This window comes from Halichoerus grypus, chromosome 4, assembly GCF_964656455.1.
Source record: "Halichoerus grypus chromosome 4, mHalGry1.hap1.1, whole genome shotgun sequence".
NCBI classification, from domain to species: Eukaryota; Metazoa; Chordata; class Mammalia; order Carnivora; family Phocidae; genus Halichoerus; species Halichoerus grypus.
The window spans coordinates 92,721,362-92,748,265 of record NC_135715.1 but is presented as its reverse complement, the minus strand read 5'-3'; the positions used below and the strand labels follow the sequence as shown (position 1 = coordinate 92,748,265).

Here is a 26,904-nt window from a genome sequence, read left to right as displayed (position 1 = left end):
GATCGTAATTTATTTAACGAGTCCCCCTCTGATGGATATTTAGATTTCCAATCTTCTGCTATTTTGAAACAATGCTGCAAGAAATCGTCCTGTGCTTGAGTTACTTCACACATTTGAGAACGTATTTGTAGGGTACGGAACACAGCTTACAGAGAGCTCCTAGTATGGGAGGTAATAATGGTCCGGGTTGTAGGCTGCCTGGCATGGGGCGGATGGGCCTCTGCCTCCTGGGCTTCCTATGGGTGGAACCTATAGTTACAGGGATTTTCCTGAGACCCCCTCCACAGACATGCGATGTATAGTTTCTGACTGAGTGAATGGAAATACTTCAGAGAAATTACAGGCAGGAGAAGGCCTGGGAAATAGTTTTGTTCGCTTCACGGATCATCTGCAAAGGAATTCAAAGAAGGGTTTTCTAATTGTTTTCGAAATGAACACGTTCTGTGAGAGCTGCTTCATTAGACTTCAGCGGTCGAGGTGGAAATCAGGTTGAGGAATCATTCACCATGTTGTAAAGGTTGGCTCACCAAATTAAAGATGGTAAATATGACACTAAGATAATGTGAGTGTTATCTAACACAGGACAAGACTTTCATTATAAGCTGCTGCATGTTTCAGGGCATACCTTTATTTATTTATATTTATTTATCTTTACTTTTATTTTTTTAAGATTTTATTTATTTATTTATTTATTTATTTATTTCTCACACACACACACACAGAGCACAAGCAGAGGGGGCAGCAGAATGAGAGGGAGGAGCAGACTCCCCACTGAGCAGGGAGCCCCACACGGGGCTTGATCCCAGGACCCCGAGATCATGACCTGAGCCGAAGGCAGACGCTTAACCGACTGAGCACCCAGACGCCCCTCTTTATTTTTTTAAAAAAGATTTTTTTGGGGAACCTGGGTGGCTCAGTCAGTGAAGCGTCTGCCTTCGGCTCAGGTCATGATCCTGGAGTTCCAGGATCAAGTCCCGCATCGGGCTCCCTGCTAAGTGGGAAATCTGCTTCTCCCTCTGACCCTCCCCCCTCTCATGCTCTCTTTCTCTCTCTCAAATAAATAAATAAAATCTTTAAAAATATATTTTATTTATTTATTTATTTATTTAGAGAGAAAAAGAGCGCAAGCCAGGGGAGAGGCAGAGGGAGAAGGAGAGAGAACCCCAAGCAGACTCCCTGCTGAGCATGGAGCCCAATGTGGGGCTCGATCCCATGACCCCGAGATCATGACCTGAGCCAAAACCAAGAGTCAGACGCTTGACCTACTGAGCCACCAGGGACCCCTAGAGCACACCTTTAAATAAAGGCGTGGTGTTTGTTTTTATATTCCAGTACACAGTGACACAGAACGATTGTATTTATTGAGCTAGTGTTATGGGCCAGCCCGATCCTCCCCCAGCTCTTTGCTGGGACTCTGTCATTCAGTCTCCCAACAGCCCTGTCTTCATCCCCACTTTGCTGACACATACCTGTGGCTCTGGGGGTATGTAACTTGCCCAGGGTCCCACGGGCACCACTCATGCCCAGGCTTCCGGCCCACGATGCTGCACTATGGAGAGCTGAGCCCCTCACCGTGGCTCCCCAGGCATGCACGGAGCCCACGCATCAGGACCAACCCGAGATGCCAGGTGGTGGGTCTTGACTGGGATCTGTCTATACTTCTACTGTTTATACTTATTCCTGATCCATACTGTGTTGTCAATAAATGTAATTCCGAACAGGGCATGGGAAGTGCTACTTAAGGACATTAGCGCCCCCCCCATTTCATTTTGAAAAGGAAGATGAATCCCCCGTCCCCAGTTAGGGTCAGCATAGTGAAATGACAGGGGAGCCGTGGTTCTGCGGGTCCCTTGCTCGTGGTGCTAGGGTTTCAGAGAGCTTTGGAGCAGGGAGGAGCATCCCATCTCTACGAAAGCCTCCAGTGTGATCTCGGGCTGGGTCTGTCTCCGGCTGTGACGTGTGGTGCTGTCCTATCTGATGTCACAGCAGACCCCCGAGTAACCCCTGGCAGGGTGTGACTGCTATTTCCCCTGTTCTAAATCAGTAGGCAGCGTGCTTGTCCTGTCAAGGTAACTATTATGGTCTTGGCAGGCCGTGCATGTGGTCTCACGATGGCTCACCTCTGCTGGTGAAGTGTGAGAGCACATAAACGGCATGTGCATGATCAAGCAGGTTTGCGTTCCAATAAAACCAGGGGCGGTGGATTTGGCCCTCGGGCTGGAGTTTGCTAACCTCTGCCCTGACTGACAAACGACAATATACTGTATCTCCCTAAGCTACTGAATCCCACCTTACTTGGGTACAATCTCCATTTCCTGTGTCTTCGCGGTGGGTGTGGGGGGAGGTGTGGAGGGTCTCCACCCTCCCCGCCCCAGAACTTCACTACCAAGTGCAGTGGGAGAGCGCCGGCTGGGGAATCGGATGACCTGCCTTCGACTGTGTAGCCTGGAGCAGCCACTGTTGCTCCGAGCCACACTTTCCCCATCTATAAAATGGGACGTTTGACTGATTTCTCAAAGGTTCCTCCCAGCTCCAAAATGTTCTGATTTCAGTTAGAAAGGAAGTGAATATTCTCTGCCCTGGAGGTTGTGCATGCCGTTTGTCTTTGGTCACCAAAACAAAGGAGATAAGATAATTTGGTGTTATAATCTGTACCCCAAGAGGAATTTACCCTCCTGGCCACCCCATCTTAGCAGACTGTTAAACCTGCAGGAGCCCATTGGAGAGGGACAGTCCTTGGTGTCTCCTTGGCCCACATAATGTCTTTTTTTTTTTTTTGTAAGATTTTATTTATTTATTTGACAGAGCGAGCACAAGCAGGGGGAGGGGCAGAAGGAGAGGGAGAAGCAGGCTTCCCGCTCAGCGGGGAGCTGGATGTGAGGCTCGATCCCAGGACCCTGGGATCAAGACCTGAGCTGAAGGCAGACGCTTAACCGACTGAGCCACCAGGCGCCCCTTGGCCCACACGGCGTCCCGAACGGTTGCCTTCTACCTGTGAGTTTCTGGGTGATCCCAGGTGAGGAGCATGCTAGTCCCTCTCTCACTTCCCACCTGGAATTACCCCCTGCAGACACAGGCAAGGGAGGAACAAGTGAGAAAAAATAGGGAGTACAAAGAGCACACAGGCTTTATTTTTCGCTGTTGTCTGTCTTTTGGTTGTTCTGCGGGAAGCTCTACCGTACCGGGAGGAAACGCTCTCACTTCCACTCAAGAAGCTGGAAGAATCAGGCCCAGGACCGCCCAGCCACCCTGGCCCCGACCTCATGCCGCTGCTCACACACTGCGATGCCAGTTGGCCCGTGAGGCTGTCTCGTTCTCAGGCCCCCCACCCAGCCCTGGGTGGCCCGGGACGGGCGGAGCGCTCCCTGAGAGAGCTGGAAAGGGACCCGCGCGGCAGATGGGGGCCCCAGTCGGCTTCTTGTGCTGACTTGGCCCATTCCACCACTAATGAACTCAGGGCCTCAATTGGACTTTGGGAGCTTCAGCTTCCTGATTGGAATCATGGGTCACCTGCAGGGACCCCTAGGTTTCCATGGTGTAAATCATCCACTTTGTAACTATTCATTATTTATTAGGTTCCAGGCTCGGCACCAGGATTTCTATGACAGTATGATAGATATTATCACTAAGATTGCCCTAATCGCCAGGCAATGGGCTAAATATGACACAGATTAGCTCATTTGACCTTCACAGTGATCCTCTCCATCTTCCAGATGGAAAAACCGAGGCTTAGCAATACTATCTAGGGTCACACAGCCAGTTGAAGACAGAGCCAGGGTCTGGGCCTGGCTGACTCCCAGAGGGTGTCATTGGGAGACTCGGCGTCTTTCCCAGGTCAGCTGGGGGGTGGCGTTGGTGCGGCCCGAAGCACAGACTAGACTGGCCTGTGTTTTGTCATTTCAAGAGTGTGCACGTTTTAGATTCTCCCTAGTCAGCGATTTGCTGTCTTGCCGTGGATTCACCTCCCTTCTGCCTTCCTGAAAGCCCCTCCTTTGGGTCATTCCTCTGGGTCTCTGGATGGAGCTAGTTACACTAGGGTCCTGGGCTCTGGACTCTCAGTACCACAGCCATCAGCAGAGAGAAAGGTTGCATTCTGGGCCCCCAGTTTCTGGCTGCTCAGTAGAGCGGCTCTGAAGAGGTTTTGTAGAGACCTGACTGGCTGGGTCTGGGGGAGCCCCGGCATCTGCACTGTTGGGAGAGAGCACTTTCTAAGGGGCTCCCTGCGGCTGCTGGGTGTCTGGCTTCCAGGTGGCTTGGTGGCTACCGAGTGGGTTCTAGGTGACAGCACTGTTCTTACTCTGCCAAAGGGCAGTGAGTGAGGGGTCAGCGCCTCCCCTGGGCCGTGCTCTACCACCCCCGGTCTTGCCAAGGCCCTATCCTGCCCAGAGGCAGAAACGGCAAGAATGTTGGACCCCCTGAAGAGTCTGGGCCTTGCAAAGCCATGGCCGGGCTTGGAACCGAAGGGTCAAGGCTTGATCCCCGGCCCCCACTCCCTTCAAAGCCAGTGAGTGTGGGAGAGTCAGTTCACCTCTCTGCAATGCCTTTCCTCCCCTGTATCTCAGAGTTGCCTGGCAGATGGAGGGAGGGACAGTGGCCCATACCTCCAGTCCAGGCCTTGGACAGAGCTGGCGCTCCAGAAGTGTTGGTCCCCAGCTCTGATCCACCAGCCTAGTCCTTGGAGCACTCGTGGGTTGGGCTGTGTCTCTCCAGCTCCTCACCAAGTCCTGACCCACGGCAAGGGCTTGGCCCACTCCTCTTCAGTTGTGGTGGTCACTCCGTTCTTGCTGTCCACGCTCCTGGGGGGGCTCTGGGCCCGAAATGGGAAGGGCAGATAGGGTGAGCAGCCATCGTGGTTTACCCAAGACTGAGGGGATTCCTGGGATAATTCTGGGCCAACTGGGATGAGATGGCCACCCTAGCACAGGCTGGCCCTGGGGTCGAGCAGGAACGGGGTTGGCCTCTCTTAGGCCCAGCTGGCATGGTGCCGAGGGCCCATGACGCAGCTAGGGGCCCACAAGAAATGTCTTAGCTTTCTTTAAAAGAGAAGAAAGTAAATGAATAAGATCCAGCCATGGCTTATATTCATCTTTAAACCAAGGCATTTGTAAAATAGAAATGTGAGTGTGTTTTATGGAGGAAGGGGCCCCCAAAGGCAAAAGGGCTTAGAGCCACGGTTGTCCCAGTGCAGCTGTGGGGAAGACCCCTGCACCCCGCCCCCCGGGACCCCCTGGCCTCCAAGTCTCTCTGAGCATCAGGAGGAGGAGGACACGGCCAAGGAGAAGGGGACACAAGGGCACCAGGCACCGGGGCAGCGGGGTCCCCTTGAGGTTCACGGTGTTGTAAGGGAAGTGATGCCTGTGTTTCGGGGCCTGCCAAGCCCCAGAACTTGGATGGGAGGTTGATGGTGGGGTGGCATGTCAGTGTTGAAAACCGCCGCTCGCCCTCCCGGACTGAGCCAGGAGATTCTGGTCCTCAGATGCTCCTGTGTCGGCTGCGTGGGGGGCAGGGGTGGAGGTCCCTGTTTGGAGCCAGGGAGTTGATTTAATCCAGCTGAGGCCAGGACCCAGCATGGAGGCTCAGAATGCAGCTGGGTCTCCGCCAACTTCCCTTCCCCCATCACATGTGGCTCCAAAGCCCAGAAAGGGGGAGACCCGCCAGGGGGTAAAGCAGATGTCCCCATCCCTGCATGGCGCTTCTTGTTTATCTTTTATTAATGGCAGGTGCTTAGGCGGGGGCAGGGCTTGGAGCAGGCCCTAGGAGCGGGCTAGGCGGGCAGCTTTCTCCAGAAGCCAGGGGGAAGAGGGACAGGATATGAATAATACAGGCTACATCTTGATGGAGCCTGCCGGGCAGCACCACACAGCACACCTGAGCAAGGCTTTGGCGCTCCTGGCCCCTGAACTTGGGAGGAAAGCTTTTCTTGGCTCTAGGATGGGACTCACTGAGCCCCCTGATGGAACAGACCTGGAGGAGGAAGCCCCAGTCCCGGCCTGTGGCTTGCACCAGCTAGGACTTGGTGCTCCCCCAGTAAGAATTCTGTGATGTCTGGAGTTACGGAGCCCCACCCCTTATCTCATCAGAAAGGAGACTGGTGTCCAGGACTAGAAGGGTCCCATGGCGAGGTAGCAGCCAGGTGGTACCCGGCCCCCTGACTCTGGTCTCCCCAGCCTTTCATTTTAGTTTGGGTGGAGGCAGGGTATTCAGGACAGAGAGGAGAACTTAGGTCTGTTTTTCATTTTTCATCCTATTCTTGGCAAATTTGCAGAGGGATCTGGCAGGAAGGGGACGTTGGAGAGGAAAGAGTAGAAGGAGAAAGAAGTCTACTTGGCTCCTTTGCCTTTTCTGCTAAAAATGGTGGCAGTTCTGCATTTCCACTAAAAATAGCTAGTCCTCTGTCAAGACCACCCACACCGATGATCTAGAGACTGGGGAAAATGAGATGGGGGCCTTGGGCCACACCTTCTGTGGAGAGGCCTGGAAGCTCACTGATGGGTGTCATTGAAAGAGAGGGAGGGGGAGAGGGGAAGAGTCTGAGTGCTGCATCTGAAGAACTGAGCCTCATGTTTGCCTTTGTGTACTGAGGACAGGGCTGGATTCTTCATCAGACATTACTCTAAGTTGCTTTAAGAGAAAATGAGTGACAGGCTCAGTAGGTTGAGTGGCTGACTCCTGATTTTGGCTCTAGTCATGATCTCAGGGCCATGAGATCGAACCCCACCTCAGAATCCATGTTCAGCGTGGAGTCTGCTTGAAGATTCTCTCCCTCTGCCCCTCCCCCCATACTCTCACGTGTGCTTTCTCTCTCTAAAATAAATAAATAAATAAGTCTTTTAAAAAAGAGTAAATGAGTGAAAGATGAATGGATAAACAAAATATGTTAAAAACACACAGTGCAATATTATTCCGTCTTAAAAAGGGAGGAAATTCTGACACCTGCCACAACAGGGATGGACCTTGAGGACATTATGCAGAGTGAAATAAGCCAGTTTGTCACAAAAAGAGCTATTGTATGAATCTACTTATATGAGTTACCTAAAATAGCCATTCATGGAGACAGAAAGTGGCGTGGTGGTTGCCAAGGACTGGGAGGATGGGGGAATGGGGAGTTAGTGCTTAATGGGAATGGTGTTTCAGTTCAGGAAGATGGATGGCAGTGATGGTTGCACAAGAATGTGAATGTACTTAACATTACTGGGCTGTATCCTTAAAAGTAGTTAAGATGGTAAATGTTATGCATATTTTATAACCATTAAAAAAAAGTTTAAATAGGAGTTGACCCCTCTCTTCCTCTTCACTCCCCTTTGTAGAATGACTAGGAAAGGGTTTTTATCTTTCATGCCAGTAGTGATGATGATAATAATTGGATTCTTCTGCAGAGAAACAAACTAGAGTCTGTTTGGTCACCAGGACAGACCATGTGGATGTTGGGCCAGAGCCAAGCCTCATGCACTTTGGAAGGTAATGATCTCCCAGTGGAATAGCTAAAGCTTCCACTAGACAAACCCTACTCAGGGATGCAGAACTTCCAGAGAGGATTTTCGTCTCTTATCTTTAAATATGAATGGACATCCAAAGTTTTACTGACATCTGAAGGAAGTCTGCTATATGGAAGAACAAGGTCAACATGAACAATGGGGCAAGTATTGTCCCAGAAGAAACCAGATTCAGGAAGAGATGAAAGTGTGAGTGAAAAAATAGCCCTCTCATTGGTATCCTCAGATAGATCTGAGGAAGCATTACATTCGTAAAACAAGAACAGAATGCTACAAAATAAGAAAAGAAAAAACCAGCTTTAGATTAAAAATATGATGGCAGAAATAAGAAGTTCATTAAAAGGATGAAAGGTGACTCATGGAAATACCATGGAAAGAAGAACCAAAAGGCAAAGGCAAAGAGAAATATGAGAGCAAAGTGGAGAAAGCTAGAATACTAACGCTGGTGATTGATCGTGTAACTAAATGGAAGTTCCAAAAACTGAAACAGGAAACAGATGAGAGAAAAATGATCAAAGAATTAATACAAGAGGGGCACCTGCATGGCTCAGTCGGTTAAGCGTCTGACTCTTGATTTCAGTTTAGGTCATGATCTCAGGGTCCTGAGATGGAGCCTCGAGTTGGGCTTCACAGTCGGCACAGAGTCTGCTTGAGATTCGCTCTCCCTCTGCCCCTTTCCCTTCTCACATTTGCACACGCACCCTCTCTCTATCTCTAAAATAATAAAAAAAACCAAGAAGTTTGTCTATATCTGAAGGACAAAAATCCTCATGAAAATAATCCTCAGTGTGCCTCGCTCTTAAAAGAAATTCCCATTTAGACATATTTTTGTGAAATTTCAGATAACCAAGGATAAAAAAATGTACCTAAACATTTTGAGAGAATGGAAAAACAAACACAAACCCAGGTCATGTACCCAGGCGGGAGGATTACACTATACACCTGTCTTCATCAGCAGGAGGCTGTGTGGGAAGACAGTGATTGCACTGGCAGGTATGAGGGAAATACCATGGTCATGATCTCAGGGCCGTGAGATCGAGCCCCACTATTGATCAGACTGTCAGCCTGATTGTCACTTGGGGCTGAGGGACATTTTCAGCCATACAGGAAGGACTCAGAACCTTTTCCTTCCACATATCCTTCTTAGACATTTACTTAAGGGTCCTATGATGCAAAGGAGGGGGGTGGATGAAGGGAGGGAAGACCGAGGACCCCAGGAGGGAGAACCCCAGAGGGGGCTTGTTGGCAAGGCCCCACCTCCTGAATCAGTATAGAGGGCCCTGGGGATGGGAGAGCCAGGGGGCACAGGGGAGAGGCTTCAGCAGAGAGTCTGCACCTCTGCCAGGACTGAAGGTCATGTCATCACTACACTGGGAGGAAGTGGTGCCCTTACACACAATCCTGTGCGTGGCATGGGAGGCTCAAGTGAACGGAGTCATCCTCCATATAAATAACTCATAAATCAGAAACATTGTGCTCATAGGACTAAAGCATCAAAACACACTGTTTTAATAGATTCCTTGTATAGATCAGATAGGCGCCAGAGGAGCTAAAAGTAGAAAAAATTTTAAAACGTAAAACATGGTTGCCCCCGAAGCACAGGGAGGGAGACTGCCTTTTATTAGAGGCCCTTCTGTGCTATTTGATTTCTTAAAAAGCATAGGCAGAATTGCTTAGTCTTTTTTAAAGCCACACACACACACACACACACACACACACACACACACACACAAACCATGAAAATTAACATGGAACAATGTGAATGAACCTCAGCTTGCTAGGGGAACTTGCTGACTCGGGGAAGTCCAGGTTGGGCTGTGAAGTCCCTGGTTTGAACACCGTTAGGGAATCAAAGGTCCGGCGAGGCTCATCCCAAGAGAGGAGTTTTCCTTCCTTCCTTCCTTCCTTCCTTCCTTCCTTCCTTCCTTCCTTCCTTCCTTCCTTCCTTCCTTCCTTCCTTCCTAAGATTTTATTTATTTATTTGAGAGAGAGAGCGAGCGAGAGCATGAGCGTGGGCGGGGGGAGGGGCAGAGGGTGAGGGAGAAGCAGACTCCCTGCTGAGCAGGGAGCCAGACGTGGGGCTTGATCCCAGGACTCTGGGATCATGACCTGAGCCAAAGGCAGACGTTTAACGACTGAGACGCCCAGGTGCCCCCCCAAGTGAGGAATTTTCAATTGTTACTTTGCCCTGGTTGGGTTCATTTTGGAGGGAAACAAACAGGCAAAAACACAGATAGCAGGTCCGACGTGAGTCCAGAGCCAGCGAAATGGCGGTGGCCTTGCTCTTGGACAGGCTCTTGGGCACTCCGTCCTGCGGTGTGTGCCCCAGGCTCCTTCAAAATACAGTCTTGCCCAGGAGGCCTTGTCAGGGGTTCTTTAAGATCCTAGGAGGACCCCCAGATGGGTCAGGCCTGGTCCTCGCCCTGGGGGCCTGTCTTACACCGAGCTAAGTGTGAGCAAGGCAGAGTGAGAGGCCCCACCTTGGGCATCTTCACCCAGTCCCGGAGTAAGGAGGAGGGCAGCGAATGCCCCCCTGGCAGAGGCAGCAGCTAATCCACTGTTGTCCCTGCTTCCATGGAACTCCTCCGACTATAGTGGGAAATAGACACTCTCCAAGGGAACGCACAGGAGACAATTTCAGCAGGAGGGGCTAGCAGGGAAATAAACAGAGTAAGGTGTGGGAGAGAGACACCCACCTCTGAGGAGGTGACACCTGAGAGCAGAAAGCTGTGATGCAGCGAGATTTAGGAAGAGGAATCCCACCGGAGACGGGCAACACCAAGCAGAGCCCCACGGGATGTCCAGCGGGAGGGGCAGGCTGGCCAGGGTGGAGGAGCATCCTCCCCTCTTGGGGAAGAACGCCGATCCGTTGCAGAGTGAGCGAAGACTGGGAAGGCAGGTCAGAGGGCGCCAATGGAAAGAGGGAGAAGCCCCAGGTGCAGAGCGAGTGTATAAAGCCCCACAGGGAGTCCTGGCAGCTCTGGGACTAGCGCCTGCTCCCCTGGAGCCTAGATGACATTCACCGGCTTGGAGGGCCCTGGTGGCAAACACTGAGCTTGGATGCCTGGAGGGAGTGGTGACAGAGGAGGACAGACTGCAGCATGTGGAGTCATCCCTACTCTGCCTCGGCCGATGGAAAGCAGAGATGGACACACAAGAACCTTTTCCCATGCCGCGAGCATCCTCCCGGGCCTCGTTCATGGGACCAGCTCTGCCCTGGGCCTGGCTGGGGCCGCTTCAGGCCAGAGGAGGTACGGGAGCCCTGCCTCACCTCGGGGCTGGCAGGCCCTGCCTTCAGGAGCCGCCCCTGGCTCCACTGTGGGCGCCCCAGCCTCAGATGACATGTGGGCACCAAAGAAGCCAAGGCAGGACCGAGGGACAAGTGCATTTCTGAGGGATGGCATGGGGACCTGGTACCAGCCTCCCAGAGGCAGGGCCACCCATACACACAGACACAGGAAGCAGCTTCTCTGTGGTTGGTTTGAGGAAAGTTTCTCTGCCCATAGACACCTCTCTTGCCTCCCCAGCCCACTTGGGGCTGAAGCCTGGAATTCCACCATTACGGGTTCATCCCTTTGGCTTGGGATACAGATGTCCCCACGAAAAGAGGACCCCTGAGCCATCACTGGTACTGAGGACCCCATAGGCCGCGGCAGGCCAGCACTCCTTGTGCCCTTGCGCACATTGTGCCATGCCTTGTGTTCCCTCCAAGTGTACAAAGATGACTCCGACTCCGTCCACCCGCTCTCTGCAGGCAGGGATAGTGAGCGTATGACGGGGGCTATGAGAGAGAAGTGACCAGGGGTGGGGGCAGCTGGGAGTGGACAGTGCGCAGGCTGATGGCCTTCTAACCCAGCCTCCCCCTCCCCCTCACTCTGTGTCCTTGGGCAATTTGCAAACCCCTATTCTCTCTGTGCCCCCGCTTGTGATCACTCAAGAGTGTGATGGCCCCTGCTTTGCAAGGTGGTTGAGGGGTCAGCACCAGCTGGCCCGCAGAGAGCGCCCAGTAACGGTGATGATTTGCTGTGCTTGTGAGGTTAAGGACCGGCTTTCTGGAGGGGAGGTACCCGTTAAGCCGAGGCTGAAAGAATGGCCAGGTGACTTGAGGCACAGGTGGAGACATGGGGCTGCCTGGTTTGATCCAGGACAGAAGCAGCCGATTTGAGTTGGGAGAATGAGCTGCTGTCTGGCTGGCAGGGATTGAGGCCTGGAGAGGGAGGAGGGAAGGCATGAGGGTGGTGGGGGTGGGGGGCAGGGCAGGGGTCCTACAAGGGGAGGCGGGCCCATGGAGGAGGAAGTTGTGACTCAGTTTCCTCATTGGGCCTGGGGAGAAAAGTCCCCTGTAGCCTGGCTGAAGACAAGCCAGGCTCTCCTGGGTCTGGTTAGAGGGCAGGCCTGGACCCCAGTGCTGTGCTGGCTGGGGAGGTGTGCTTTGTTTTTTCTTAGTTTGTCGAGCCGCTAGGCCCTTGTCTATCAAGGGAAAGAAAAGAGGAAAAGCTATAAGATGCCATTGTCACGTTTTTTCTACATTTTCCAATAAACGTTTCCCTTTTGCTTTTCCACGTGGTTGAAATTGGGAGAGAGAGGAACCTGTTCCCTGCATGCGTGTACCAAGCCCCTCTCCACACAGTCCCGGGGGAAGGATCTCCCTCCTGGGCCACACGCTAGGATTCTTCCCTCCTGGCACCCGTGAGGGATGCTGGGTGGCATGGTCACAGGTGAGGCTGGCTCGGGGTAGGCTCCGGGGAGCTGCAGGTGCATGATACTGGTGGTGGTGGTGGTGATAGGGATGTGTGGCCCCCCCAGGGTGGGTCAGCGTGGCCGTGACAGCAAAGACATATGGGCACTTCCTGCCCCTGATGGCCCATGGGGTTCCCTGAGCCTGTTTCTGTCTACTCCTTCGTTCGGCCAGCATTTATTGAGTGCCTACTGTGTACCGGAGACTACAGTGGGGCGTGAAAGAGATCCCTGGTCTCAGATTGCTCACAGTCTGGTAGAAAAAACCCCAGCCAGCTACGTAGACAGTTACAGTGTAGGGGTAAGAGCAAAGGGAGCTAAAAGAGTAGCCCAGGGCATAGAGTGTGGAGTCAAGGAAGGCTTCCTGGAGAAGGCAGAGCTGGAGTTGAGTCTCAGAGGATGAAAAGGAGTTTGCCAAAGCATGGGAGAGTTCTAGGTAAAGGGGACAGCGGGTTCGGAGGCCCGGGCATGGCAAGCGTCTCTGAGACTTCTGCACGAGGCCTCATCCTCCAGGCGCTGCTGGGGTACCAGCTCCAGGAAGGGCTCCCTGGCAGCTCCTGACGGCCGGGAGGACCTGTCATATTTGCTGCACACTTCTGCTTCAGAGGGGTTCCCAGTCCGTACTGAGCATCTGGCTGTCTCCCTCCCCCCCAGGCTGTGACAAGCAGATGAAACCAGGGTCCCTGAGCCGCCTTGGGTGTCCTGATGGTCTACAGCTGTGTAAGGGTCTCCACTGTGTCTGTTCTGAGTTTTTCCATTTTTTGCGTTGAGACACATCTGAGGACGAGAAGAAACCAGGAGGAAGGCGTATCTACCAGAAATGACTTTTTGAATGCCTGCCATTTGCTTAGCCACTGGGGGTTCTCAGATTTTAGTGTGCCATAGAATCACCCAGAAGGCTTGTTAGAACTCAGGTTTTGGGCGCCTGGGTGGCTCAGTCAGTTAAGCGTCTACCTTCAGCTCAGGTCATGATCCCCGGAGTCCTGGGATCGAGCCTGGCGTTGGGCTCCCTATGCAGTGGGGAGCCTGCTTCTCCCTCTTCCTCTGCCCCTCCTGCTCTCCCACTTGTGCTCTCTCTCTCAGTCAAATGAATAAATAAAATCTTAAAAAAAAAACCACCTAGATTTCTTGGGTCCGCCCTGAATTTCTGATTCAGGAGGCTTGGAATGGGGCTTGAAATTCACATGTCTGAGAAGTCCCAGACGATGCTGCTGCTGTGGGCCTGGGACCACACTTGGAGACGCCCTGGCTTAGCCCGATGCTGGGCAGTCCTGGCCCTGGAAGGGCCAGGCCCCCGTCATGGACTGGGAGAAGCAATGCTCACAGTCCATCTTGGAGCCACTGGAGCACGACCCTGACGTCCTCGTACCAGAGGTTTATTGATGCCAGAATTTTTAAAACATAACAAATCAGGAGAGGAAAACGTGGAACCCACCACAGAGGCAAACTCTCAAGGAGAAACAGTTCACAGCCAACCAGGGAAGGTCCTACAGGAAGGAGTTTGTGCAGACCCTGCTTTTGTAAGGAAACGGGTCTCTGGGAGCTCCTGGAGGGGTCGGTCACTCCAGGCTGCCCGTGGAGGCAGCTCTCAGCCTGCTCTGTTGTGGCTGTTCTCACCCTTGCAGTCATCTTCAAAGCCACTGAGGGAGCCACTCAAGGAAATTGGTCACAGCCACACTTGCTTCTTACCCAGATCGTCAGCAAATGTTCTAGGCGAGGGCCATGATCCAGTGCTTGCAGGTTTACAGGATGGATAAGAGGGGGGGCGAAAGGCACCCTCAGAGTGCCATTCTTTTCCCATCCAGGCAGCATCCAGGGAAGGGACGGAGCCTCCCAGGCAGACTGAGATGATAAAAATACTGTGAGCTAATATTTCTTAGCGGTCCAGGCACGGTTGTGTTTTACATGCATTTGCATATGTAATCCCTCCGCCTCCCCCACCCGCACATGCAGTCTTAGAAAATAGGGTCATGATCACCGTTGGGCAATTGAAGAAAGAGAGACCAGCGGGGTTGTGTGACTGGCCTGGGAGTCCAGCAGTAAGTGGTAGCACCAGGCTTCCAACCCTGGCTGTCTGACCCCAGCCTCCAGCTCTTACCCTCTGGGCTGGACCAGCTCTCCTCTCATTAAGTCATGCGTCCGTTCTATTAAGTTCATTAAGGAGCCTCAATTATGTTATTTAGAGCAATAACAGCTCCCATTGTGCACCGCCTACTTTGACCTGCCTCATCCAGGTGCTCTTGATACTAGGGGGGTCACTGTGTTCGTCCCCATTTTTCCAAAGAGGGCAATCCAGGCTCAGGGAGGTGGGTTACTTAAGCAGGGCTGGGTCGTTTGAACTCAGCCCTGGGCTGCTGACTTCAGAGCCTGGGCTCCCCCTGTCATCCTTCCCTTGTTTTCATCCCATTCTGGATGAGAAGTGGCTGCCTGGGCTTCCTCAGGGCACCTGCCTCAAACATCACCCACGGTTCCACCTTTCCAGCTTCTTCTTGCCAGGCCCCAGGTCAGGATTTGGGCCACCCATGTATGGTGGGTTTTGGAAAGCTGTTTCTGGGCCAGAAGGCGTGATGGCTCGTGGTCAGTAAGGTGGGCCGGGGAGAGATTTAGACAGTCAGGAGCCTCATTCTGAAATGGACCTGCCACCTCCCTGGATCTCTGCTGCCCTTAGGCTGTGCAAGGGAACTGGCCCATAGGACATCCCCACAGCACCAAGAATCCCAGGAGCCTTTGAGCTCCAGGGTACTGAGGTCCTGAGCCCTGGGCCATTATACCTGCCTGTACCCCATGCTCCCATTAATCTGTACACCAGTGTTTTCCCGGGCTGCTTCTGTTGGCTGTCTCGGTGCATTCCTCAGGGGCATCTGAAGCAGTCTCGTGTGGCTGGAATGGGGATAAAACCCCAGCCAGAGAGGCCTGTGATGGGTAACTTGGACCGTTGGTGGACCTGGCTCATTGTCAGGCCTAGAGGGCATAGGCTCTCTTTGAGTTGAACTGGGCCCAGGGGCCCTTTGATTTCTATCAAGGTGGGAGCTGCCTAGGCAGGCTGAGATAATAAAGGTGTGGGCTGAGGGCTTGTGGGAGATGGGGTGGGGGAAGGCTGAGAGGAAAAGCTCATCCCTCCATGCCTTTTGGCAGTGCTAGTCTGAAGGCCAGGGGAAAACTTGGTGAGGCACTCCAAGACATGCAGGGCTGTGAGTTTCTTTGAAGACACTGTCCATTCTCTCTGGGCACTGTGGAAGATCGAGACGATTTGAGCTAAGATGGCTGTGGAAGAGAGGAAAGAGGAGTGAGGTGAGGAGGAAAGGTGAAGCTAGAAGAGGAAATGCCCTGACTATAGAGCTTCTACCCACCCTCCTATCCATCCATCTACTCAAACATCCCTCTATCCATCCAAACATCCATCTATCTACCTACCCACCCACCTATTCATCCATCCACTCAAACATCTATCTATACATCCAAACATCCATCTTTCTACCCACCAACCCATCACCCATCCACCCACCCATCCACCCACCCATCCACCCATCCTTCTATCCATCCACCTATCCACCCATCCATCCAACATTTTTTATCAATCACCTACTGTGTTCCAGCCATTTCCATCCAGGCCATACCATCTCAATGCAGTCCCCCGTGGACAACTACATCCTATTCTTTTTTAATCTCCTTTCAGCATACCCAGCCTGCTCATGACTCTTGGCCCTTGCAAACCCTCCTTAGCATTTTCTTATGATTCGACTTCTCTTCATGACTCACTCTGAGCTTCTAAGCCCCCTTCACTGAGAGCCATGGTTAGTTGCTTCTAGTTTTCTTGCACCTCTCTTAGAGCTCTCCATGGAGGAGGGCCGACGGAAGGCTTACTGTAGACACCTGAACTCTTTGAGATTGGATTGCCTGGCGTCTGTCTGCAGTGGTTGAAGTAGGAAGGGAATTCACACTTAGTGAGCACCTGCCGAGTGCTCAGGGTGGGGGAGGAGGGGTGCAGAGCATTTGCTGTGGAAAGAGCCCAAATTTTGGAGCCAGGCAAAAGTGGCACTGATTCCTGGGGCTGACGACCTTGGACAAGTCACTTAGCCTCCCTGAGACTCAATGTCCTTATTTGTCAAGAAACAAGATATAAAACAACCTGTGCAGTTAAATGTATGTAGGTACCACAAGGTACCTGGCACATAGTTGGTGAGTGATGCCCCCCTCCTCCCCTGTGTCCATAGATTGGCCTCCATTGACACCCCCCACCTCCACCTTGTCGAGTTGGAATGGGCAGAGCCTGAAGAAGCTTCCTGAGGACATAGGACTTCCGGGGGCTGGGGCCAAGCTGTGAACAGCAACGGGCAGTCTTTGATTCTGTGACCATTGCCCTCTCCTGGCCCCACCCTTGTCTTGTTGAATCCTGCCATCTTCCCTCTTGGGCTCTGTCGTCCTTAGGATGGGACAGGGCAAGAGACAAGCTGCTGAGTTACTGGAGGCAGGACAGCTCGGATTCAGCCTGGCACCTTGCTGGGGGCCCTCTGTGCGCCCTGGTGGCCAGTGGGTTGGCTCTCGATACCCAAAGACCCACGTGGTGGAGGTGAGCTGGGCTGAAAAGGCATAAGGAAGGGAGGGCAGGAGGCTCAGCCCTGGGGAAGGCGTGCAGTGCTGGGGGCCGCGGGCATTTAATCAACCAAATTCCCTCTGCCCCCTCCCTGACTCCATTTATTAGCTATTAAATAATTATCTCATTTGGAAAGTGTTTCTTAACGCAGAGCAGACCCCACCTCCCGAGGCATGGGTTTGGCAATGGATTGTCTCCTGCGTGTTCTGGACTCGGGCAGGACCAGAGCATTCTTGCCCCGGCTCTGCCTCTGCACGAGGCTTGGGCCTGCGCCAGGCTCTGCCAGGGCACAGCAGAGCGGGGCGTCGCTTCCCCGTGCCCCAAGATACCCTGGCTAACGGCTTCATTACTGGGCCGTTCTTCCTCACTCTTCTAAAGGAGAGGGCCCGAGGCTGGGCCTCCCGAGTGACTTGTTATTTTCTGGGACCCTGCGCCTGGGTCCCCCAAACATCTGGCAACGTCAGAGATGGGAGGGACCTTTGTCCCTTTCTCTAGGTGAGGCCATTCAGGAACCACCCTGAGGTCCAACTCTGAGTTGGTGGCAGCAGCAGAAGCCTGGGCCTCCTGCCTCAGAGTCTGGAGCTCTCTCTGCTCCATCCTTCCCTCATCTTGCGTGTCACTGGCATGGAAATGTGGCCTCTTGCCCTCTCGTAGGAAGGGGCCATTTCCTGAAACAAGAGCCGGGAGCGTGTTGGATGAATGAAAGAGTGATGAGTAAGACAGTTAAGCCTCACAACAACCGTGCAGATGATGCCCCGTTTTTGTTACTAAAAAGTTGCACATACTTCCCAGAACATGTGCGAACAGTACCAAAGCCCAGACGGGAAGGCAAGCCCTGCCCCGCCCTGCCTGCCCCTGCAGGTCGCCCTGGCGGCCGCCTGTGGCGCACAGAGTGGGTTAGCGAGCACCAGACGTTCGGAGAGTGTCGCGGCCGTCCTCCAGGCAGGAGTCAGTGGCAATGGTCCAGGGCGGTGTCCAGATGGATCTCCTGATTTACAGGTGAGAGTGAGGCTGGCAAGGTCCACCACGAGTGGGAATTTCTGTCTCCTTCAACACCACGAGGCATGGTTTTGTTCCTGGTGCCACCAAAGAGCTGTGTGAATGTTGGCACTTCGCACCCTGCCTTGCTTAGCCTGGACAGTGGGGCTCCTCATCCTCGCCTTGCCTTTATCACAGGCCCTGAGCCTCACAAAAGCCCCCGGCCCAGGCCCTGGAGCTGCCTGTGTTCGGGCCGCTGACACTGTCATTTATAGAAGCTCAAAAGGCTCCCCTGGGACTCAGCCCACTGTCAGGATTCTGGGAGTGGAGCTCAGTGGCAGTCACCATGGCCAGGAGTGGTCACAGGACGCTTTGGACGGGTGGCCCGGTTTGAAGGATGAAAGGCCAAGGATGAATGTGGCGGGACCACATTTCAGGCAGCCAGTGGGTCAGAGGTGTGTAAGGGGCCTGAGTGTAACCCGTTGGTCTTGGAAGAAAGTCTTATGGGAAAGGCAACCAGGGCTCATCCTGGAGCCTGGGCTCCAGCTGCATTGTTAATAGGGAGCCCTGGCGGACTCTAGAGTAGTAGAAACACAGCACCAGTGGGAGCCACATGGGAGTAAGGACGGAGTCAGGCTCCGTAACTTGGCTCCCCGAGGCCCTGGACGAATTACCCCACTTCTCGTCCTGTAGGGTTTAATGTACCTGCTCCTAGGATGGTTCTGACAGTTGGAGCTGATTCATTACAGCCCCTGATGCAACCTCCACACGCAGGACGCACACCGTGGTGGTGGTGCTGGTGTAATGGATTCCAGCAAGGCCAGGGCCCCTAGGCCCTTACAGTCTAGGAGCCCAAAGACCCGTGCTCCCAGAATGACAGCTGTCATTGATGGTACAGTAATGGGGTGATGGATGATGAGCTCAGGCTCATGATCTCATTTCATCTTGTCTACATGAGAGGCTTCATCACCCATGGTGCAAATGAGAAACCTCAGGTTCCTGATGTCCCTGAGGTCACTAGCTGGTGAGTGACAGAGTCTGAATGCTATCCCAGGGCTGTCTGTGGTCAAGGCCACCAGCCTCCAACATTGCCTGTAAAACACCACAGTGGACATAGGACCCCATATGTAGTGAATGCGGAAGTGAGTATAGGACAATGAACGCACTAGCAGGTCTATGGGAGAAGCCTGGGAGGCTTCCTGGAAGTGGCATCTGTGCATTATCCTTACCAGGGGCCTGGCTTCTCTGTGATTCAGCTGTTGGTGAAAGGACCTGAGGAGGGGTCTTGGTGCCAAGCCTAGGGCTGGGGACCAGCCAGCCGGTAGCTATCTAGGCTCCTGTCAAGTCCTTTTGCTCACTTACTTGTTTTTTGTTTTTTTTTTAAGATTTATTTATTCATTTGAGAGAGAGAAAGAGAGTGAGCGCTTGTGAGCAGGGGGAGGGGCAGAGGGAGAGAAACCCAAGCGGACTCCATGCTGAGCGCAGAGCCCGATGCAGGGCTCAATCTCAGGACCCAGAGATCATGACCTGAGCCGAAACCAAGAGTCGGACGCTCAACCGACTTGAGCCACCCAGGTGCCCCTCACTCACTTACTTGTTTTTTAAGACAAAAAAGCGGCTTAGTCTCCAAGTCTGGTTGGGTCTCAGGCCCCCTTGGGTAAATGATGCGGTGGATTTCGGATACCATGGCAGGATTAGCTCTCCACAGCCTCGCTGACCTTGGGGAAACTGGGGCCCACCGAGCTGAGCCCCTTTGTTAATGCAGATGAAAAAGGCACTAACCTGCGGGCCCTGGGCCGCCCACTGCAGAAAGGTGACTTGCCTGCCTGCGTGGTACGCGCCAAGACGCTCACTAGCTGGCCCGTGCACCGCACAGACTCATTACCACAGGCCCACAGAGGGATTGGAGAGCGAGGCAGGGATTGTGTCTGCAGGCTCTGGCAGCTCGATGGATTTCAATGAGATGATCGCTTGTCATTTTTTATTAATGAGCGACTGCCTGATTCATTATACATCTGAGGGGCGAGCCACCCCAGATGGGGAGGAGGAACACGGCGATGCGCAGCCGCCACGGAAGGGGTGACGTGGCCCCGTGTGCTAGTTGTTTCTTCCTCTTTCTCCCCAAGGGGAACAAGTAACAAAAGGTGCCCAGCTTGGGCAGGCGAGCCGGCGGCGACTGGCTTATGATGGCAAAGGGAAGCCGTCCCAATGGCCCTTAGCTCAGGGACCGCGGCACTTGTGGGATTCTCTCTGGTCACTTTCCCCCATCCTTCTCCAACACCTCCGCCCTTTTCTTTGGCTCTTCAAAGCCTCTTGCTCACCGGTGCCTTGCGGCATGAGCCCCTGGAAGCCGGGTCCCCAGAGTCCACGGCTCTCCATGAAGGGGAGCCACAGAGGCAGCCGATGTCTGTGGTCTCAGAGGAGGTCTCATGGGAGACCTGGAAGGAGCTCGGGCCCCAGAGGCATTTACTCAATGTCCGTGGGATGAATAAATGCCCACATCGAGATGCCTCCTCACAGAAGGACGCGGTTCACCCGGCACTCTGCCAAGCGCACCATCCGTGTGCCAGGCCTCGCGCCAGGTGCAGGGGACACGGGCGTCCTCGCTCTCCGGGACCTCCCAGCGGTCCTGGGTCGTGTCTGCCCTGCCACCGAGCTGGCCCAGTGATTTCAGCACTCCTGTTCCTGTGTTTGGGGTGGGGGGTGGGGTTGCACTGGCAAGAGCTTTGAGCTGCGACGGGTCTGCTGGGAGCGCTTAGCGGGCAGGCAGGCCAAGCCCTCTGTTCTCAGGTCTTTGAGGAGCGGCACACTGCTTATTGCTCACCGCTTCACCGGTGCCCATGCTGGGCAGGCGCGCCCCAACTGTGGATGAACGAGGGGGCTGATGACGGGGTGTGGGCCCTGGCTCGGAGAGGGCAGCAGACTCAGGCCGTCTTGGAGCTGGGAGGGTAAATTGTGTTTGTGTTCTCTGCTGGCAGCCCGTGTCGCCCCATCCATCCCCACGCAGTGGAGAGGCCACCCGACCCCACCCCCCGCCCCCGCTGTCAGTGGGCATGACGTGTGAGAGAGCTCCAGGAGGCCGTCCTGTGGCTGGTTGTCAGCTCTGCCACTTGCCAGAGTGAGCTTTGGTTTGCATCAGGGCTAACAGTTATTGGCTTCCTCGCATTGTAAAGTGATGGGAGCCCCAAAAACAGCCTTTGCTGTGGCTGGGCCTTTGGAGGACCTGGCTTAGACCGCTCACAACTTGGCCTTCTTATACGTGAGGGCTCTTCCAGCGTCAGGTCAGCAGGCCAAGGGGAGGACAGTGTGCCCATTAGTGTGTTGAGAGGGGCCTTCGGAAGACCCTGGAAGCGCAAGGCTTGCTTTGAGTTCCGCTGAGAAGAGCTGTCACAGATACTTCTCTGGCAGGCCCCAGCTGCTCCTGTGTATCCCCAAGCCGTCTGGGCTCCAGCCAGCACCCACGTGGCCCCCGGCCTAGGACTCTCTGACCCATCAGTGCCTGCCCCTTCCCCCCACCCCAAGATTACACAACCCAGCTGTGGAATCCACCCAATCCAGCTTTGCTTTTTACAATGAGGAGCTTCTGCTTTGCTTCAAGCACCGGGACTCAACGTGAATAACACACCAGTCTTTATTCTGTTTTAATCAAACGCTCAATGGCTTTCAGTCTGCTTAATTGCTAGTATTGTATTTTCAAAATAGAGGTTTTAACTGCAAATATGCAGTATTTTAGCCCCATTCTGGGGTACCTCTGCAGTGGCAGGCTAACCTGGAAACCTACCCGTGATGTGTTATTTTATAGGAGGAAAAAAGCATTGCGGTTTCAAATCATCGATCTACAACAGGCTGAATTTTGAGAACGCAGCCCATTTATGAGCAGGAACTGCCTGTGTTCGGAATAAAATAAAGAGTCTGATATTCCCCGTGCCTCTAAGGCATGTAAGCCAAACCGAGGGTGAGGCCAGGGTGGCCCAGCCGGGAAAGCCGGAAGGGGGGCCAGGACAGGAGGGAGGGTTGTGCCGGGCCTGCAGGCATCTTAGGGTGAGTGAAGAGGCCAGTTGGGTGACAGAATGACCCTATATAGGGGGTGACTGAAGAAGTGGGGAGATTTCCACAGCTGGGGACTGGATTTGGACATCACGCACTGGGTTCTGGTGAGCCCAGGTTCTAGGGCATGGAGAACTGGTGTCCCCATGAGAGCCTGTGGGCGGAGGCTCTGTGAGGGTAGAGCGGGGATAGGAGGACAGTTGAGGACCCTCCTGTGGGGCCTGCTCATATGGGAGGGCTGGGGGGCGAGGGGGAGGTGACTTCTGGGGAACGCGGCCGTGGGAGGGTGTGCTCAACCAGCGAGTACAGAGGTTGGCTGTGGCCAGACTAAGCTTTCCACTTGCTGTCTCTGCCATGGGCTCACTTGGGCATCTTGAAATGACCCTCTGGGCTTGTGAGTCCTGCTGTGTGGAGACCTGAGTGTGTCTGCATGTCTGAGGGAGAGGACTGGGAGGTAGGCTGCCTGGAGGTGTCGCCCCCCTCTCTTACCGGAGACAGGCATTAAACACAGCATGGCTTTGGCTCCCTCTGGGGCACCACAAATCACAGAAGGGGGTTTCTTTAAACTCCCCAAACCTGGCCAAAGAGGACCAGCTCAGAGTCATGGCTGCGTGTGGAAGGCCTGACCGGAAGGGGCACACACCTAGGGAAGGAGCGTCTCTGGAGATGGTTGGTGGGGCCGGCCAAGAGCAACCTCTTCCATCTGGTGATACCCCACTCTGGGGTCCTGAACATTCTCCTGACAAAACTGAGGCGAAGGGTGACCATGCCAGGGATTCTGCCCCTTCAGGCCACTCTCACTTCTGTCTGGGGAGTGGTATCGGGAGTGGGCGCTGGGAGGTGGGGAAGGCGGGATAGATGCAACCCGAGCTTCTAGAATGCCGGAAAGTGCGATGGGGTACCTTTGGAGGCTCCCGAATGGCCACATGCCCTAAATCGAGAGGCATCTCACTGGAGGAACGTGCAAATAGCAGCTAGCTAGGCCAGTTCTTAACTGTTTCCATATGCCCCCTGCCCCCACCCACACAGTTGCTGCCAGACTCCTGTTGGAAGGGTCAGGATTCCGTGGTGTCCTCACCACCAAGAGGGAAGTGTGCACTCTGGGCAAGGGTCCCAGCGAGACAGGGACGAAGGCTCTGTTCCACTAGCCTCCCGCCTCCCTGGGCCCTTTGCTCCCCCGAGACAGAGGCAAAGTTTGGGTCACTTCCCTTGTTTTCCTTTTGTGGGGTTTGTGGTGCCATCTGAAGCATTACCACCCAAGAAGGGGTCTGCTTTTCAGTTTTGCTGACCCAGGAGGTTTGAGGATGAGCTCTTCGTGTAATCGACCGAAACAAACCTCTGACCCCTTTGCAACTCCAGAGTAGCGTCTGCTTTGGCCATCTCCTCCCCAGCTTTCCCGTCCCAGGAAGCAGCCTTGACTCAGCCCGGAGGAAGTGTGTCGGGCTCTCAACATAGCGCCGGCCTGGGATCCAGAGACCTGGGTGCCACCCAGGCCCGGCTCTTGCAGCCCCTTCTGGGTGTGGGCCCTGGCCCTGTGCTCTGTGGCTGTCGCTCACGCCCACGGTGGCCCAGGCAGGGCGGACCTCCTCCCTAGACCCAGCACCCCCTCTTTAAAGGAGGAATAATGCTGAGGGGCAGGCCTGCTGAGTCCAGCCCGACACCCTGTGCCCGAGGGCAGAACTGCGTGGACTCTGAGCACTTTGATATTTATGGGACTGACTCCTTGTTCCTTATGCTGAGGGATGCACCAGTGCATTCGAAATCTGTGGGAGGCCATTGATGCCTCGGCTGCTTTCTGGCTTAGAAGTGGGTCCCTAGGCTCCACCCCCTCAGTAGGAAACTGGTCTTGCTTTCAGGCCCTCAGATTGTACTCCTGAAGGTGTGTGTGGGAGGGCACAGAGTGTTAGGGAGCTGTGGAGAGGACTGGGGCCAGGATGGGTCCAGGCGTGGAAAGGGGGTGGTTGATTCTAGAGCTTTCCTCTTCCAGGTCAGGCTTGTCCTGGAGTAGATCTCAAGCATCTTGTATTCATGTTAATTACTTAAGGCAGAGCCTCCCTTTTGGAGGACAGAATGGCTGCTTTCATATTCTTGATGCCTTGAGATCCAATGGGAAAAAAGGGTACAGGATGTCACGGGGTGGGGGGACGGCAAGTGGTAAAGATGACAATGATATTGACCCCTCCCCACCCTAGTATTCCTCTTCTCACTCTATTAGCAGAAAATACACTATCCTACTGGCTCAGCACCTGGCAAGAGGGGGTGGAGGAGGAGGGTGGAGACTGAGCGGGACCAGCCGTCCTGGCACACCTCCCCTGATGAATCCATAAGCTGCAAAGTCTAGCAGTGAAGGTTCCAACCTTCTGTTTGATGGGCACTCCTGTCCCCGCATACTTGCCATGTCCTCTCCTCCCTGTGAAAGGGAAAGGAAGAGTGGGGAGTGATTTTCCGCAGCCTGAAAAGGATTGCACATTCAAAAGACCGAAACTCAATTAGTGAGAGTTCAGCTTGTTGGAGATGGGGTCAGATCCTCTTGGGACCCCTGCATAGGAGGGGCCACCCCTGGCTCTGTGGCTCTCAGTGTCTACGGGGGAGCTGTAGGGAACCAGGTTACCTTCCAGAAGGGGCGGGGGACAGCAGTCATGTCTTTCTCACAGCCTCACTGTGGTCCTTGGGCAAGTCACCCCCCCTCTGTGGGCCTTGGTTTCCCCTTACCCAGCAAGCCCTCTGTCTGATCCAGATGTCCCTGAGGTCCCACCCTGCTCCCGCTCCCCCTCTGGGGTGGCAGAACTGTGAGCTCCAGGCACCGAAGCACCCAGGCTTTGGACCGTTGCCCCGGGACAGCCCCTACCTGGAGAGGACGAGCAGGTGGGCAGCTTCTCTGGCTGCAGCCAGATCCCCCAGCGTTTGCATTAGAGAGCGTTCCTAAACCCTCCGCCAGCCCGGTCATAAATGATTCATGGGCCCCACCTCCCTCCCGCCCGCCCCCCTCCCTCCCGGCGGCCACTTGATGTTCCCTCCCGCTGCTCCATCCCGCGCCTCCCTGCGGCCTCCAGACCCGTGCCCTCCCGGCACTGCCGCCCCATCAGGCGGGCTCCCTCCTCCCTCCGGGCCACGCAGGGTAAGTTGAAGGAGAAAGGTGGCTCTCCTGCGACGCTTCAAGTGGAAATGAGGAGGCGGCCGCTCTTGTTTGCACAGGCCAGGCCTGCGCTCTCGGCTCGCGGCGCCTTGCCCCAGTCTGCTGCGCTGCAAGTTTGAAGCTGGAGAGGTGGTGGTGGTGGGGGGGCGGCACTGCGTGGCGGGAGCCCGGAGCTGGTGCTCCCAGCGGAGAGAGCAGGGGAGGAGGGGGGGAGGACCCGAGGCCGTAAGGACCGCCGGGGAGGAAAGTTAAGTGACTGCAGCTGCCAGATGGGGATGGACGAGGTTGCGGGTAGGGTGGTGGGAGAATTCACATCATCAGCCCCAGCATTTCTTTCCCCGGCTCCCCGCTCCCGGCAGACGCTTGGGGTGCCAGCCAGAACTTTGAACTGGGAGTTTCTTCTGAGATGTGGCAAAGCCGAGCTTCTGAGAGCTCAGTCTTCACCACTTCAATTCCCGGTGGTCTTAGCAGCCAGGAGGACTCGCAGACAAGAATCTTTATTGTCTGCGGAACCTCAGCTCTGAGAAACCCGTGTGTTAAAACTGAGCTTCCCTGGGGAAGATGCTGTTTTCGCATGAGGAATGAATTTGGGGAAAGTTGAGTGTAGGAGAGAAGGAAACAGTCATATTCAAAAAGAATGTTCTAGAGACTTGGCAAAATCTGGAAGACACTTTTTTTTTTTTTTTTTTTATCATCCTTCCCTCCCCCTCCTCCTTTTTTTTAACATCCTGTAGCGTCTTCATTCTTTGGGCTTCCCAAAAGCCCTTACCTGGCCCGGCCATCAGGGCCCCAGGGAGGAGAGCCCCAGGGGTTCTAAAAGTGGGGGCACTTGTTCCAGTGGGGGGTGGTACTGTCCCTAAGGCAAGACAAACTCATGCTCTCAGGAGAAGGACAGTCAGGGATGGAGGCCCCCCCTCAAACCCGGTCCTTGTTGGGGCTGTTTCCTGGGACATTTGTGTTTTCCTTTTGCCAGTTGGAAACAAAGTCAGGTAAGGTGGCAAAGCCTTCCTGGTGGCTGCCTCAGGGGGAACCCAGGACAGCGACCACAGATCAAATCAGAGAGCTACTGTGTTAAAGGAGAAATGGCGGCAAACCCTCAGGTAGTGGGGTTGAAGGGAAACAACAGCTGTTGTCCTTCCCTGGATTCTAGAAAGGAAGCCATTCCCCACCGAGGAAGCAGTTTGTGGGCATCCTCTGGGGGTGGGGGGAGGAGAAGTCAGGATCCTGGGACTGGTGAGGGGCAGGGAGACAGGCAGAGATAAGAAGGGAGAGGAGATGGCATGTCAGCATGTCGTAGGCCATGAGGGTTGGGGGACCGATCCTCAGAGCAACAAGAAGGACATGACCAGGTGATAGCGTAGGAACACCCCTCTAGCTGCCTTGTTGAGAGAGGACTGGAGGGACAAGGCAGAAGGCCATGGAGGGGGACCATGACAGGGCACGGTAGAGATGACAGTGGCCCAGACTGGAGAGTGGGGAGGGTGGGAGAAGCACTTCCTCTTCGGTCAGGCCCTTGGAGAGACCTGGGGAGGGCTGTGGTCAGGGGGCTGGGCCCTGGGACTGACGCTGCCCCAACATTTGAGTACAAAGTGCCATTCGGTATAATGGACACAGCTCAGTCTTGGCCATTTGTGGTTTTTAAACAAATCATGATCCCCACCTTCCAAACAATTTAGGGTTTTTTTTTCTAGCCAGCCACATCACAAACTTTTGAAGCATGAAATGAATTTTGCTGGCCCCCGCCAATAGGATCCTTTCCCTAGATAATGGATTTTATGAAATGGCTATAATCCTCCCAGGTAATGAGTGAAAGCTACACTCTCCATTTGGACCCAGCATCCCTCTTCCTGATTTATGATATATTGGTTAAAATAGTAAACTGATAGCACTCCCTAAACAGTCATCAATCACCAACCAGT

General features: G+C 54.2%; 1 protein-coding gene across 1 annotated transcript in view; it reads left to right on the top strand.

Annotated features, from left to right (window-relative positions):
- GLI2 (GLI family zinc finger 2) overlaps nt 1–26,904 on the top strand; it is a 245,633-nt gene that overhangs the window by 104,414 nt on the left and 114,315 nt on the right. The window lies entirely within an intron of this gene.